This window comes from Parasteatoda tepidariorum, chromosome 3, assembly GCF_982258835.1.
Source record: "Parasteatoda tepidariorum strain Cologne lab strain chromosome 3, Ptep-v5.0, whole genome shotgun sequence".
Lineage (NCBI taxonomy): Eukaryota > Metazoa > Arthropoda > Arachnida > Araneae > Theridiidae > Parasteatoda > Parasteatoda tepidariorum.
The window spans coordinates 110,894,210-110,912,010 of record NC_141757.1 but is presented as its reverse complement, the minus strand read 5'-3'; the positions used below and the strand labels follow the sequence as shown (position 1 = coordinate 110,912,010).

General features: G+C 29.3%; 1 long non-coding RNA gene across 1 annotated transcript in view; it reads right to left on the bottom strand.

Annotated features, from left to right (window-relative positions):
* The window catches only part of LOC147814166 (uncharacterized), a 39,969-nt gene extending 25,068 nt beyond the window's left edge, over positions 1–14,901 (bottom strand). The window contains exon 1 of the long non-coding RNA XR_015432702.1: positions 14,730–14,901. This is a non-coding gene — a long non-coding RNA (uncharacterized LOC147814166). The remainder of the gene's footprint in view (positions 1–14,729) is intronic.
* Positions 14,902–17,801: the final 2,900 nt, after the last annotated feature.

Genomic DNA, 17,801 nt, shown 5'->3' with positions numbered 1-17,801 from the left:
AAGCGCTCACCAACTGATCCTGCACTTTCCTCACATTGCGAGGGGGTAGCGTGGCAGCACGAATTTGGTTATCTAAGTAGGACCACAAATGCTCGATTGGATTAAGGTCAGGAGAATTTGGGGGCCAAGACACGACTTGAAAGTCACTGGAATGTTCCTCGAACCAATCCATGACGATTCGACCCTTATGACATGGTGCATTATCCTGTTGGTAAACACCATCCCTCGCAGGAGCTTACAGACGTCAGGGATTGTTCTATGAGGATTGTGGGTCCTAATGTGCCCCATGAAAACATTGTTCCTGGGCGAGCCCATTGTTATAGATGGAGGGTGGTCATAATGTAATGACTTTTCGGTGTATATATATATTACGGTAGCCATAAAATCTAATTATTTTAAACTTACATGAAGAAATAAGACAAAACTTAATAGGCGAAAAGTACAATCTATACAACAACATACTAGTGGATTAACAGGGTGTCCTTCAATATATGTAAAAATTAGCAGTCACTTTTTTTTGAGACGCAATGAGAGTGTAAATATAGGGGGGGGGAGGGATGAAAGTTAAAAATAAAAATTCCCTTCATCTCCGTTTCAATGAGCCATTGTTCGAAGCGTTCTGCAAATCGTTGAAATGTTATTAAAGAATCTCGGAGCTGAATGACTGAAGTTCTGGCATAATACATTTTTGCTAGGTATGAGCATTTGGTATATTATTCTAGGTCTTCGTAGGGTTATTTTCGAGTCATTCACAATCGTTTGGATGCAAACATAAATTCGGGCAGTTTTTATTCAAAAAGAGATGCCCGAATCAGATGAGCGTTTAAAGATTAGAAATGATTTATATTTATTTAATTACAGTTATTTATAGAAAAAAATTCTATAAATTCCTTTATCAAGTATAGTACTCACCTTCCCAAAACGTTAAATCATAATTTATTTTGAATGAACAATGTTAGGTTGTTAAAAGCTTTTTGCTAACCTTATATTTTAATTCATGAAACTATAAATATTTATCTTACATTTTATTTATATATTCATAAATAATTTAGTTATTTAATGCATTATAATTCTGTAGACGTTATAATTTTTATCTTAAACTACTATATGGGATAAAAAAAATTATTTTATGTTATATAACATCTATGTATATGTATCATATATATGTCTGTGAGGTTTCCATTTAAGATTTGAATCATTGTCAGTGTCACTGAATTATGTAGTCTATTATAACTACGTCATTTCGACGTAACTGAATATTGCACAAGGAAGTCAAGAATTAACAAATCGATATTAATCCACCTTATGGAACTATATTCCGGTTAAATGAAATAAGTTATAATATTTTTTTTTCTTTTTTACTATTATTTGTTGCCTTTTAAAGCGGTTTTTAAAACACATTTTTATAAGTAGATCTAACCAAAACGAAGTTTAATTATACTCAGTAAACTCGTAAATGATGCTATTGATTACACTGGGGTACAATTTTTTCCCCAATGCCCACCTGGTTGATATTTGCCATTTCAGGCATCGGAACATATGATCAACTTTAAAACTCTCCCTTTCACTTAAATTTCGTTTCGCCTTGCAATTTTAAATTTTTAATAGCATTCATTTCTCATATTATTCATGTATGTTACCACCCCTTAATTAAAATTAAAGGCTAATTAAATTTCTATTCATTTATTAAATTAGTACAATTTGTTATAAACCAAAAATTGTTTTGTATTTAATATTCAAAAAAAAGTACATATATAGTCTATTTAAAAATGTTTAAAACTTCTTATCGTTTTATACACATACGCAGTACGAAAATTAAGGATGAAGTGGTTTTTCGAAAATTTGTACATCAGTGTTGAAAATCGATAAGAATCATACCACAGAATCCTCGAAATTTAAGAATATGGGAAAGAAAAAAATGCACCAAAAATGTAATTCACAGGAACAATAAGGAACTTGGAATAAGGAATAAGGAAATTTAAGCTTAAAACTCAATTGTACAAATTACAATCGTTAATATTACACTGGATTGGTAAGGAAATTCCAGCCATTATTATGGAATAGGATCCCTTCTGACTGCTGTGCAGGATTGATATCGTCTGCCCATGGTGAGGACCAGGTTGTTAAGAAGCTCTTGAAGAATTTCTGCGCATTCCCGTTGTAGTGCTAATCGCAGTTGAGGAATTGTTACTGGCGGTCAAGGCCATGCTGCAAAGCCTCTACCTAGAATATCCTCCATATGTACAATCGGATTAAAATCCTGTTACCTTGCCGGCAATTCCATGCGTGCGGTATCTTCACTCTCTAACAGTCCTTAGATAGCTACTATACGATGAGGCGTTGCATTATCATCCATGAAGATGAGCACAAAACCCACAGCACCTTTTAAAGACGAGCATGAAGAAGAACCTCGGTACAATAATGGGCACCAGTGACAGAACCACTTTGGAAGATGTGTACATCTATACGGGTACCAAGCATGCTACCGGCCCATATCAGAACTCCACCTCTTCCAAACCGATCTCTTACGATAGAGTGATCGGTTTGGAAGAGGTGGGACGATCTAGAGAGGTTATTGCTTGTTCCACTCTCTTTCCAGATGTGTCAGACTAAATCTGGCCAAGACTGGTCTAACTAAATCTGTTCTCATCCATAAAGAGTACTCGACCCCATTGCGCATCTGTCCAGTTGTTGTGTTCCCGGTACCACCTTAAACTGTGTCTCCAGTGAACTGGTGTTAATGGAACACACCTTACTGGCCGGTGTGCAAATAGACCATCCTTATTCAGTTTCCTAGCTACTCAGATCGTTCGCTACTGTGGTTGTGCGAAGACGACCTCTACTAAACCTCCGAACAGGTGTTCTTGTCCTCTGAAATATGTTCCAAACTCGTGAAATGATGCTGTGGTGATCCTGAACTCTGCAATCACGTTGGTCGCATTTCAATGCCAATTTGCTACTTTTATTCACCGTGATTGGTCTTCTCAATCTTTGCCTTCGTTGTAACAACTTGTTTTGTTCTTATGGCAATTTTCCATTTCGCCCTTAATTTTTTCACATCAGTGTACAATTAAATTTTTTGTTATTTAAAATATATCAGTTGAAGTGATTCTAAATGTATATGTTAGCAATCATCGAACTATTCGGTTGGTAGTGATCGAACTCTTTTATTATGTGGCTAAACCCAATACTCGGCGTCTGCGCAGAATACAGAGTATTTGATGCAAATCTAAGTTTTAAATTATTATTTTTTATGGATACCGTGCAAACTTGAACACATTTTATCACCAAATTTGCCTTATTTTAATTTATATATATATATATATATATATATATATATATATATATATATATATATATATATATATATATATATATATATATATATATATATATATATATGTAGTGCCAGTTCCAATCTATAATACCAGTTCCTGTGCTGTAAGCTGATCTAGCTAGAGATCCAACCAGATTATGTAAGCTGCAAGTTAGACCCCGTGCGAATTTCCCAAAGACACGAGAGACACGGGAGCGTGTAATGGAACTAACAAAAAAGGAGACGCTGATGAATTCCAGAGAGGGGCAGCGATGATGACTTTTTTTTAACTTCACGATGACGAACTCATTTATTTTGTGTTATTTCTGTGTTTGTTTATCGTCCATCTTTATGCAAATTTAGCGTTTAATATATGTTTTGTTAAAGTACAGTGTCTCTCATAACTCATAAAATAAATTCAAAATGTAGTGAAAACATTAAATAACAATGAAAAAAGGGGGGAAAAGAAAAATAATAATTAAAATAAAAATAACAAGAAGCCGGAAGAAAAAAATCCGAAAAAAGGGGAAAAATTAATAAAAATCAGGAATATAAAAGATATAATCTTTTCATCAGCTCACACGATTATATCCGCAAAAAGGAGTGCTTTCTAATATTGTATCAATGTAGCTAAATGCTATCAATATAGCATTTCGGTCAAATCCATGGCTGAAATTATGTGCAAAGCAGGCAATTCATGTTTCTTTCCTTATCCTATTTTATTTTATTTTTTAAATAAATGTTAATTTTCTAAAATTATTAATTGTCAACTTCTTTAAATTATCCAGCATAATATTGCCCTGCACGCATCCATTTTCGGGCCCATCCTCAGTAACTAACAAATCAAACGCGCTTCAGTACTGCATTAAGAACGCACTTTAATACAAAAACCCGCTATTTACGCTTTTACCTCAATTTGCGCTATTGGTTTCATATTTCGCTATCTGACAATCTTATCACGAAAATATTTTAAATCATTCTTGAAAAATTTCCCATTCATGTAAGTTGATTTGAATTTGCTACTCGCTTTGTAGATTCAATTTCAAGTTTTATTCTGTTTTTTCTTTATATTTTATTTTCTGTTTTTACGTTAATTTTACTTATTGTGTTCTATTTTATTTGTTGTAATTTTTTCGTAACAATTTTTTTGAGTGCTCCTCATACTATTGTATTGATATATTTTGCTCAGCATCCACTTTTTTAATGTCCAATCCATTCGACGAATTCTCTTCGCTGTTCATGATCATTAGGCTTCAGTTGTTGTATTAATTTGTAAGCATGGAGAGACAGATCGTTAGTGAGTATACATTGCAGAGAGCTTGAAATTTACAATTTTTGTCCACAACGCAGAATTGGTGTTCCTGGATTTTTGTCAACTCTCTCAAGCAGTGCTTCGATATCGACATTTGAAAGGCTTCTTTTTGAATGACCGGTGTGTTTCATCTCCAACTGATCCAGTTTCTCTGAATCTTTCAACTAATTTTGTCAACTAATTGCCAAACTTTTATTATTTTTGAAATATAGTTCAATAACGAAAACACGTTGTGGTATCGTATAACGCTGGATTTTTCTAAACCTAAACTTTCTGCTGTCAAATTGTTTTTTTTTTTTTCTGGGATGTCAACAATTTACTGCTAAATGGCGGCAAATTCAAATCTTGCGTTAATTTTGGGACGAATATATATATATATATATATATATATATATATATATATATATATATATATATATATATATATATATATATATATATATATATATATATATATATATATATATATATATATATATATATATATATATATATATATATATATATATATATATATATATATATATATATATATATATATATATATATATATATATATATATATATATATATCAGTCTGGTGAGCTGGGTGAACAAGCACAGGATTAAAAAAGAGCAAATTAACTTTATTTAACCATCATAATTAGAGAACGAAGATCCAAGTGACACACAGACCGAAGTGCTCTCGAATTAAAATTAGGGAAATTCTTGCAAATAGTACCGTAACGATGTTTTGTCTAAAGGAAAAAGGGAAGCCTGAGACGTAAGGGCTCAGGTGATAGAGCGTTCGCCATCCAATGAGGTGAGGGTACGAATCCCCGCAATGGCTGGTCGGTATTAATTCCGCATCCGGCTTGCACCGACAGCAATGCTGACGTAATTATCTATCCTCAGTGGTAGACAGATCATGGGTCAGTCCCCTTGCCCTCAGGCTAGCCTTGTAAAATTTCCGTGGTTTTCCTCTCCATGTAACGCTAATACGTTAGTTCCATCGAAAAGTGAAAGAAAGGCATGAAGGCAAATTTCTCCACTTTAAGTAGTTCCCTTATCTTCCGGATTGGGTTCAAAATTACAAGACTAAGTAGTTGAACATTAGTAATCGTAAACCCAAACAATTGGGATGACTGTTCAACGAAGATTATAGAATAAAATTGGTCCATTAAATAGGTCGAATGAAAAATATGTTTCCTCAGTTAGTAAAGAGAGAACGTTAAAATTTTAATTATTGCATACTTGTACTAAAAATAGTTTAAAAAACAGGATGTGGATATTAAAGTGTGAGAAAGCGCTTAGTTTTGAATAATAAATTAAGAAAAATACTTAGATAAAGGAATAACATAAAAGGATTAGATGACGCTTTTTATGTTACATCCCCTCTTCCTGAAAATTTTAATTACTATCTAATAATGCATAAAAAATTATATATTTGCAATACTATAATAGAAGAACACTAAACATGAAAAGAATAAAATTTGTGATCTTGACAATCAATATATAAAAGTAATATGAATTGTTAAAAATACACTTTTGTATACAAGATAAAAATGTAACACAATATTACTAATTTAACTCACGATTCGCTGTATATAAATGCTTGTAGGCCTACTTTACAATTAATTGAATTTTTTTTATAAAAAGTTATAGTTTTTCTTATTCTTTGTCAGCTTAGTTCAAATCAATTGTTTATATTTCTTGAGGATAATCTTTCACCAACAAATACTATTCTACAACTTTCAATACCTTAATTTAAAATTGTAAATTTCCACGCGCACTATAAAAATGCAAATATTGAAAAACGTGAGATTTAAAAATAACAGCTGACATATTTTGTTATAAGAATAAAAAATAAATCTGAAGTTCGAGATTTCAGTATTTTTATTTTGTTTAAATAAAAAATGACACTTTGGTTGTTATTCTGAAGTTAGATATTAATTTAGGAATTGTTTCTTAACTTTCTTTGAATTGCCCAATTCTGTCAAAATGACTCTGACAATGTAACTCCCCATTGTCACAATCAGTCTCAAGAATATTTGATAATTCAAGATTTTCAGTTTAGCTATATTTAAATCTCGATTCCTTTAGTCCATATTTCATTTTATTTTTCTTTAAATTCACTCAGTTTACATTCTTGTTATTCTTTTTTTGAATATTTCTATATTCGAAATGTTATTTTCTTCAACATTCAAATGAATATTTTCATTATTGTTTTTTATCGATTTTACATTCTTTTTCTTCTTTCTTTCATTTTTACATTCTTTATTCTTATGTAAAACTTTATTTTTCTTATCAGTACTTTTATCGGAATCTTTTACCTTGATCTCAGAAGAAATATGTAAGGACAAGTTGCTTTTATCGTCGCAAAAAGTGATCAGTTTTCTCCGAATTGCATTACAGCCGGTTTAACACAATCAATCACTAGTTAAAATCCAATGCAAGCTGTCAAACTTAATTTGGAGTAAGGTAAATCAGTATTTAAGATATAAAATTCAACTGACCTAGCTATTTTTCCAATATAAGGTAAAATTAGTATTTCATTCATTTTTCAAATTATCTATTACACTATATGTTGTTTCCATAAAAAATGTTAATTTCTGCCTCCTCGTAAGGGCATTCAAGCAATTAAATTAAATTTCAATATATAAATATTACATTTAGAAGAAAAATTCAAATATATTAATTGCTTTAATCCCAAACACAATATTGAAAATAAAATTCAAATTTTACCCAAGTAATCAATAAATCATACATACTGTAACATATCAAACGATAAAATAGACAATAATTCCTTGAAATAATTCTTATACTAGTTATGATAATGATTTTACTGAATCAAAATAAAAGACTTTTCTGAGAAGGAAAAGAAATTCAATAATGGTAAAAAACTTTGAAAATAAACGAATCGATTAAACAACGCCAATAAGCTCAATATATTTACATCTATCTATATAAAAAGGAATGTAATATGTCTGTGTGTGTGTTGTATGTATGTTCTTTATAGACTCCTAAACCATCGGACAGAAAGTGATGAAATTTGGCTTACAGATAGTTTCAAGCACTGTCAACACTAGAACATTCTACAATAAATCGGCAGGATGAGCTAAATACCTAATGGAATTTTCTGATTGGTTAAGCGTTAGCCTTGTTTTAAATTTAACGAATCAATTTTCACGTATTTTAAAGATACATCAGTGATAATTGCTTGCTTATAGCTTCGTTTAATAAAAAAATAGTTTATTGCACGCATTTAATTATTTTATATTCGCTATGCCAGATGCATTCAAGGAACATAACGTGGAAGCACACGTGGTGTACGTCACAAAATTTACACTTTGTCCGATACCACGTGCTTTTATTTTATTTATAGTAATTCTTTTAAACGTGTTTCTAAATAATTACTTATTTAAAACCAACTGTAATGGAATAAAAAAAAAATATTTATGTATTCAAAAGCAAAAATTATCACGTTGAATGCCATGGGGATCACCGCTGACTGGCACTAAGTTTGTTCGTAGCGCCATGGGGGTCACCGGTGACCTCAGTGAATTAAATAGTGTCACGAATGGTTACAAAAATTAATGCTTTTATTGTAAATAATATTTCATCAAAATATACAACGCGCACTAGAAAATCATTTTAGCCACGGCCTAATTTGAAATAAAAATCATGCAAGCATACTGAAATTTGATGTTTTTAGTTATGCTAAAATTTAAGTAAAAGCAAAAGCAGTTCTGTTACATTAAACACCGTTTCTGTTACATTAAATACCGTATTTATTCAACCACTTTTTTTTAAATCTCATTAATTCTGATTCATTAATTCCCCTAAAAATGTCACTTATCTGGTTCTTCAAAGTTCTTTAATTGTGTCGGTATATTTCAGTTTGATTTCACATGTTTAATTGTAAGTGATTTTTAGCAAAAAAGTTCTTACAAGACTTGTAAATGACTGTTCTGCATAGAGTGGAATAATAACTTAAGTGAGGCAAGTCACATAAAAGAACAAACTTACTTCAATGAAACAAATTCGATAAAAATTAAATATGCGAGCAAAATGAGATAAGTCGAAAAAAATACTCCTGGAACTTAAGTAAGATCAGTCATGAAATAGTTTCCATGTGACTTTCTAGGGATCTAAGTTGCAACAAAGTGGCAACACATTTTCCATGTGACTTTAGTCCCAGTAAGATATTTTTGTGACTTCCAAGTGATAAAAGTCACAATAAATAGTCATGGAGACTTATATGTGATATCACAAAGCAGAGTTGCATCAAAGTCACATTATGACCTTCTTGAGGCAATTCAAAATGGTCACACCTGTGACTGTTACTGTTTTTGACTTTAGTATGACGTCACTTTGACAATCTGTTCCATCTGGTAATAGCTGATTTTTTATACTCTTTTAAACGAATTAGTACCTTTTCTCCAATAATTTGCTTTTTAGAACATAGCTCATTTTTGTAATTCAGATAGCAATAATTATCAATAATAATTATTATTAGTGTCAATAATATTGTCGTCTTTTTAGCGTTCTTTCTTAACGAATTAGTACTCTTTTCCCATTAATTTTGCCTTTCATTACAAAACTTGTTTATTTCAAGCACCGTATATTTTTAATGATTTAGTTTTATTATAAACTATAATATTTCAAAATACATAACACTATAAACAAAAAATATTGCATTGTTTCAGAGTACTTTAGAAACATTGATTTGGTGTAGTAGATCGCATATGTTACCGCGATCACAAAACGGATCATTCAGATAATTTGGCCGTAACGAATAAGAAATAATTAAGCATTACAGAGCACTTAATAAGCAACTATTTTGATTAGAGCTATTAGCTAGAAGACATCACTAATGTAACTTATAAAATATTTGACAAAACTTAATGGTCTATTGTTATAAAATGACTTCCGCTAAACAAATGCGAAAATTCCAGTATTAAAAATGTCTCTGAATTAAAATTTTAATTAGATTATCAAATATAAATCGGGCTAAGTAATTTGTTTACAATTGCACTCATTTAGATTTATGCTGTATTTTTTTATGACCATCGTTGAACGGCCGACTCAATTTGGAGTCTACGATTACAAATATTCAACTCCGTAACCTTGTAATTTTGAACCCAATCCAGAAGACAAGGAAACACCTGTATCAAATATTGAGAGAAACTTACCGATTTAAGGGAGTTTTAGCAGAACTAATCTGCTTTTGCGTTGCATGAAGAAGAAAACCACGAAAACCTCCCACAGTTATCTTGACGTCAAGGGATTCTAACCCATGATCCATCTATTTACCTCTGAGGATATTTTACGTCAGCACTTTAGTCGGTGTGCGCAGGGTGCGGAATTCGTATCTACCAGCCATTGCTGGGATTCGAACCTAATTGGGAGGCGAATGCTTTATCTCTTGAGCCACCACGGCTCTCTAGCTTCATGATGTAGAATCTACGGTATACCCGCATTCTGGTATAAAGACATACACAAGCAGACACGTACAGTGCACAGAAATAAAAAAACGGTCTACGTTGAATAACTTTTGTTCCAATGATCGGATTTTCACGATCTAAGTGTCAATCTTAATGGTTCCTGAGGGTGACCTCAAATATGCTAATTAATTAGTGCTAACTAATAATTAAGTTGCGAAATCAGACACAAAAACGTACTTTCTCTGAATAAACATATATTTTTTTTTCACATATTTGGAATCCTGACCTTTAAAATAGGCGGGTAGACAAAATTTCGAAAAAAATGGGTTGTAAATATGGTCGCAATAAGGATTTATATATCTGGCAATGGTTTAAAAATATGCCAAATTACCTCGCCATAGAAGGGGAAATAATTTATAACAACCATAAAGAGACTGAATGAATGACAAGATGGGAAAAGATAGTGCTTCTCGTTGCTAATCAACCAAAATAATTTTTCGAGTTGCTTTATGGGCTTTTTTTTTAATCTCCTTTGAAAAGGAAATTTAAATAAATTAATAAATTATTTTTGATTCTCCAAGATTTTAGAATCCTTGACTTTTTATCTGACATTATTAATTTTTTTACAGCTGTTTTAATGTCATTTGTATGACAGTTTTGAATTGAAACCAAATTTTCATAAGTAATCATAAATTTATGAAGATTTATAGGGTTAAATGCTTTTTCCCCTCACATCGAGTTTCTTAGGAAAGGAAAAAAAAGTGATCTAGCAAAGGTGGACCTGAAAAAAGATAGCTATTATGATGCATAATCGCAAAATTTTATAGAATTCAAGGTATTTATTTTCGATAAAATTGTAAAACTTAATAAATGTTATATGGCATTTTAAAAGCATTTTGATATATATATATATATATATATATATATATATATATATATATATATATATATATATATATATATATATATATATATATATATATATATATATATATATATATATATATATATATATATATATATATATATATATATATATATATATATATATATATATATATATATATATATATATATATATATATATATATATAATTCTCTTACGTGGCTCCCAAATTTTGGCTGTATTTCTTTTCCGCCGGTGGCAAAGTTTGCTTTGTTTTGTTTACGTTTTGAAAACACCAAAGCATTCTGCCTTTTAATGATGTGTTTCTGATCTAATATATATAATTCTCTTACGTGGCTTCCAAATTTTGGCTATAGTGCTTTGTACAACTAAATAGGATTCTTTTCACAGCACTTAAATATTTACTTTATTTTCTTCATTTATAGAGAAAACATTCGGCAGAGAATTCTGTTAGGTTAGAAAAAATTTCGCTAAAAAAATAATGAATTCTAAAAGAAATAAAAATAAACAACTTAAAAAAATAAAAATGCTGTTGCCAGCCGTAGAATTTTTTGAAAGTTAACTTAGCAACATAAATCAAAATGACATAGAAGCGCAACTAGATCAAAATTATGATACCTGAACGCTTGACGTAACAAATCCTTCAATTCTATAAGTGCTGTATCGCCAAATGCCCAAATTAACAATTGTGTTTTTAAAGAAATTCTATAAAAAGTTTTAAATAAACAACTTACTTCTACAACTGCTTCTTGAAAAACTTGGCTCATTGATTAAAAATATTGTTTTAATTTTACAGTACTAACTTTACTTCTACTTTCCTTATTCCTCTGACCCTCTTTCATTACATTTTACAACTTCATGCTAAATGTGAGGACTTTAAGTTGTTTTGTGGCTGAATACTGACATTTAGAAATGTCTACATAAAAAAATAATATTTAGAGGTTAAGAGTTGTCTCAGAAAAATTTGAATTGTTGACATTGAATTTAACAATGGAAACAATCATTTTTGTAAAAAATTGAATTGTATTTTGACATCAAAACTAAAAATATTGTGTTTCAACTTAACTATACTACCTTAATTTATACTTTAGAATTGCCTCGGGGATGACTTAAACAAAAGGTTTTATTTTAACTGACAAATACTATATTATAATTTTAACTTTTTCTATGACTATACTCATTTTCTTACTCTTTTCTTTGTTTTTTATACATTTTATATTTTTGTGATAAAATAAAAAACTTAAGAGTTGTTCTGCTTCTGAACACTGATGAAAACACAAAATGATGGGCTTCATCAACAATCAAAAATATATACATTTATTTTACAAATTCCATATTAATAGGGTGGCGCCCTTCAGAGAATTAAAAATACAAAATTATCTTCATCAAAGCCGATGCTTTACATCCGGTGTTCAGTGGCAGACTACTATTTCATATTGTTTTACAACGCATGGCTTCAGCCCTCTGGTGGGAAAGACTTTAAAACAAAACTTACGACAGTTACTTTTCTCAACAACTGAAATTTGGAATAGTGTGATTAAGCAAAATATGTGAACTGTTTGCAATTTCAAATTAATATTGAAATGTACAGGTTTAGAATTTTCTACAGTGAAAAGTTTTCGGAACTTCAGTATTCAAAAAAGTATATAAGAGCTTGACGTTAAGAACGTATCCAATGAGCGAGCAAAGCGAGCATTGGATTGCGAAGCAATCCAAAAGGAACTGCGAAAGCAATTCCGGGGGTTGGCGAGGGCCAGCGAGCAGGGGGCGAAGCCTCCTAGTATATATATAAAACAAAAAAAAAACACGAAGAAAATTAAGAAAAATAACAAGTTTTATTTATTGCGCATAAGCTGCAAGTAAATAGAATTCATAAAAAAAGTAAATAAGTTCAAAATGTAGAAAAAACTTGAGAAAAATTACAGAACAGTAAAAAAAGGGAGAGGGGAAGAAAAATAATAATAAAAATAAAATAACAAGAAACCGGAAGAAAAAAAATTTCGAAAAAAGGAAAAAAATTTCGAAAAATATCCGGAAAATAAAAGATATAATCTTTTCATCAGCTTGCACGATTATATCAGCAAAAAAATAGCTCTTTCTAATATTGTATCAATATAGCCAAAGTAAAATATATCAATGCAATAGTGTGAGAAGCACTCAAAAAATTTTTACAAAAAAATTGCAACAAATATAATCGAACACAATAAGTAAAAATATCACGCGAAATCAGAAAATTAAATATAAGGAAGAAACAGAATAAAACATGAAACGAAATCTTTAAAGCAAGCAGCGAATTCCAATTCTTTTCTGATGAACAAGAAAATTACCTTTAGATTATAATTTTGCAGAAAAAAAAAATATTTGCTCAGCTATTTTATTGTTTCAACTCTTTCTTTACTCTGTTTCTTTAAATTTAAAATAAATAAATAAGAAGATGCAGAGTATAACAGTTTTGGTTATACCTATTTTATATAATTTGATTATAATGCTTTTTAAATTTATTATTCTGTTTTTATCGGAGAAAATAGTAACTTCACTAAGTCATGAAAATTCTTAGAATTAACATGAAAAGTTATGAATTTGAAAATCTATAATGTAGCAGATACCCTGTATTAAGGAAAATAAAATATTTCATTTGAAATCTCTTTTTTTATTCAACATTATTTCATTTTATGCTTTACAGAATATTAAAACGGTGCGGAGATCAAGGAGGTATGTAAATAGGAAAATATATTAAAATCCATATTTTAAGTTCAAAACCTTTTTTCCTGGCACTTGTTAACCAAGATGCTGTAATGATATTGTCAGCATTTCAATCAAAAGAACTAATTCGTTCTGTTTAAAACTATCTCTATCACACGACTTTTTTTTCCAAATGTCGCATACGTATCCGTACTTCTTCAACTACGATTAAAATAAATTTTCATTTTAAGGAGCAAGTCAAGAATTTGTACTTCATAATATTTGCAAATGATATTAAGTAAACTTAGTTTGCAGTAAAAAGAGTTAATGTTATTTACACACTCCTTTCGTTAGTTCTTTAAAAAACATGATTAAAATAAAATTTGGTTTATAATACCATTAATAAAACAAGAGTAACAATTGTTACAGTTTTTACAATACTTTTTCAACTCTGACACTCTTTTCAGAGATAACTTCTTTTGCCAACGATTTTGTCCCTTTTTTTTTGTTAGTTGAAACCAGCTTACGCATTCTTGTAATTTTTACATTTTATCTTTGAAATTTCAATCTCGAAAGACATGCATGAAGTGACGCCAAGTCCGAAGAATCTAAATTAAATAGTTGTAAGGCCGATTATTACGAAAACAATTAACTACTCTGGTTCAATGAAACAGTTACAGTAAAGCTTGTGTAAGTTGACCACTTCATGTGCATTGTTTTAGTGGCCAACTTAGACAAGTGGTCAACTTATAGAAGGGGTGGATCATTGTTTACTTTTTCGTTTCCTACATGTTGCTATATACATAAATTTTCTTTTTACTTCACTTAAAAATTTAATTTAGCAAATGGCCAAATGAATATCTCAAGAAATGTGCTTAAACCTAAACGAACTTCAATTTGTTACACAGAAATAATTCTAATATTTAACTAGCTTTTTTAAAAAAATTATTTTGTTAGTTATGCATGTAAAGTGCTTAATTAAAATAATTTCTTAAAATATCAGAACACGAAAACATTGAAAACTTTAACAAAACAAAATTATTTGAACACTTTAAAATTTATTCTGTTATTACTACACATACAAACCTATTTGCTCACTATTGCAACTGGACGTGCAACTTTTCAACTAACACACCTGTTTTCAATGAATGAATGAAAGGGGTACAGCTCTATCCATCCTCGGAAGTTCCTACCTGGGTTTAACCCCATAATTATCTCACACCACCTGCCTTCGATTAACTACCCTCCTATCAGCTCAAGATCGACTGCCGCATTAAAATTTTAAACGTGTGCGCCAGAATAGCGAAATAAAGCCAAATCTAGAAGGATGAAACTGATGGCCGCCTTCTTATGAATCACTTGTAAAATAGTCGTCCTCACTGATTTGTAGTTACAAAAATTTTGCAGCTAAGAACATGCGAAAAAAATGGCGATGCCGAATAAAAACAAATGCCAGTCAAAATATCTGTACATAAAAAATATTTCTTAATGTGTGTGTGTTTTTTTTAAATTTAAAACTACAATGTAAAAATTATTTTGACAATTAAAAATTTTCTTTATACATTTCTAATATGATTAATTATTAATTTTATAGGATGGTCGAATTCAGCTAATTAACTTTGTGAAAGCTTTCATGAATAATTTTTTTGAATTTAAAGAATTAATTTTTAAAAGTTTTAATGTTGAAGTTATAAATGCTGTTGATAGAGGATAAGAAATTAATCCTATCAAAGCTATTGTAATTTATCATTTCTTAATAATGTGAATATTTCTCTTTATCAATTGAATATTTTTATTTTCCGTTTAAAAAATGACAATTTCGATATAAATCTAGATAAATTAAACTGCAACAAGATGAGAAAAATACTATACATAAAGCTGCTTAAATTTTATTTAATTTTCCCCATTTTTAACTTTAAAAATTTCCCCCCATTTTATTTTTCACTTTAAAAATTCGTAGCAAATAAAATTTACTGTCAAGAAAATAATATTTAATGTCAAGACAATCCATTAAAAAGAGTTTTTTATTTCGGAAAAAAAATTGTATGCTTTTTTCCTTGATATGATATTTGCTTTGGAATTTCAATAAAAAAAAATAATCCCGTGTCATGATTGTTTAGTCATATATAATTGCATGACATTGTGAATACATATATTTAAATGTCATTCTGATCAGAAGTTTCAATAGGAAAAATATTCCTAATTGAATCTTTTTTTAAATATTGCCATATTTTAGGACCCTGCACACACTAGAGTAACGCAACTTTATTTTTTCCTCGACGTTAAAGATATAACTGTGAATATTTTTTTAATAGTGACTTTTTTAAAAGGCAAGCACATTTGATGCATAAAGGCCTAAAATTTTATCCAATTTCTATATCACGTGTTAAAAACTTTCGATTTGAAACCAATAAGTTATTTCATTTTTTTTAACAATATATTAACCAGATTCAATAAGTTTTATAAAATTGACACCTCATGACTTGTTTTATTACTACTTTATACTTTTTATGATTACTTTATTTATTTAATTTTAAGTTAGATGCTTCCATTGCACATAAGTGATATATGTGCCAGTATTATAAACTTTAAAATCAATATAACAATACAGATATTTACCAAAATTGTCTGAAAAATTAAGTTAAAAAATAACAGTAATAATTAATAACTTTATTAATTGAATCAGCTCCAAATGTTATTACTTCTTTTTAATTTTGATATATCATTTTATATCATATGTCATATGGTAACCAAATTATATATAGACAGAGCAATATTTTCATCAAAGTCTTAATTTTATATTAAATCCATTTTTTGATGTTATCAAACCTACGAAATACAATTTTCAGTGTCTCACTTAATTCCATCATACCCGTCGTTCTATATACCGGATAATAATAATAATCTGAATCAAAATATTTTGGTTTTATTTGATGACCTACATTCTTAATAGCTACTTTTAATTTTTTTTCTTTGAAAGACAATATCAATAGAACTCTTTTGGCTTTAAGATTGTTGTTTTTATCATTTAATTAACTTAAATAACGAATGAGGCATGTTTTATCATCAATTTTCAAGTTCATCATATCCAATTTTAAAAGTTCTATAGTTAATTTGTTTTTGTTTAGTTCAAGTAAAATGATAAAACTATATTATTTAGTCAATCAAAAATTTTTCTAAGTAAATTTTTTAGAATTTTAAAATGTATGTACGAAAAACAAGTTATTTCTTAAAAATAATTTCTGAAAGCTAAAAATATGCAAAAATGATATTAATCATAAAAGTATACATAAAAAATTATAACTTATTTTAAGATTCTGACTGAAAGAGAAAAAATAAGTCCCCGGCGCAGGAACAGACGATATTTTAAATTAGAAATTTTATTACATTAAATTAAGAGAGACCTCAAGCACAAAAATATACTTCCTCTGAATAAACATTTTTAGTGTTAACGAATTTGGATTTTTAATCCTTAAAATATCACAATATACTACTATCATAATGTTGAAGTGATCGCCATGTCAAAAACATTGTTCCAATTGTTTAGTCAAAGTTCCAGTCCTTTTATTTTCATTTTCTCTTTTTTTTTTCATTTTTCGGTGTAGCTGGAACTGTTTAGGCTGATAAAAAATTCCACTAACTGTAAAACTCTTTCTCCAAAAATTTCATGCAAAACATACTGTTATAGATAAGTCATTATTATTTATTATTTAATTTATGCTGGGAAAAGTTTTGTACTGTAAAGTATAAAAAATTTTATGTCATTTTAAATGATGTAATTTCAAGTAAAAAAATCTGAACTAAAGCGTCTGAATTGTTACTGAGGACAGAAATTTCAAAGATATCGGGGTTTGGAAATATTCCCAAACTATTCTGCCGATTTTGCGTAAGTGTTTTTTTCTTCATTTAATAATATAGTTTAAAATAAGATGAATACTTGCATATTTCACTCTTCTATACATTTGTGACTATTATTAATTAAAATTAAGTAATTATATTTATTCTTACAAAGTTATATTTTCTATTAAATTTTCTTTGTATAAACGAGTCTTATAACTGTGTGTACAATTTTTTTCAACATATTAACAACAGTCAACATATTACTTTCAAAACCATTAAAATTGAAACGTAATGAAATTTCAATTACTAAAATCAAAG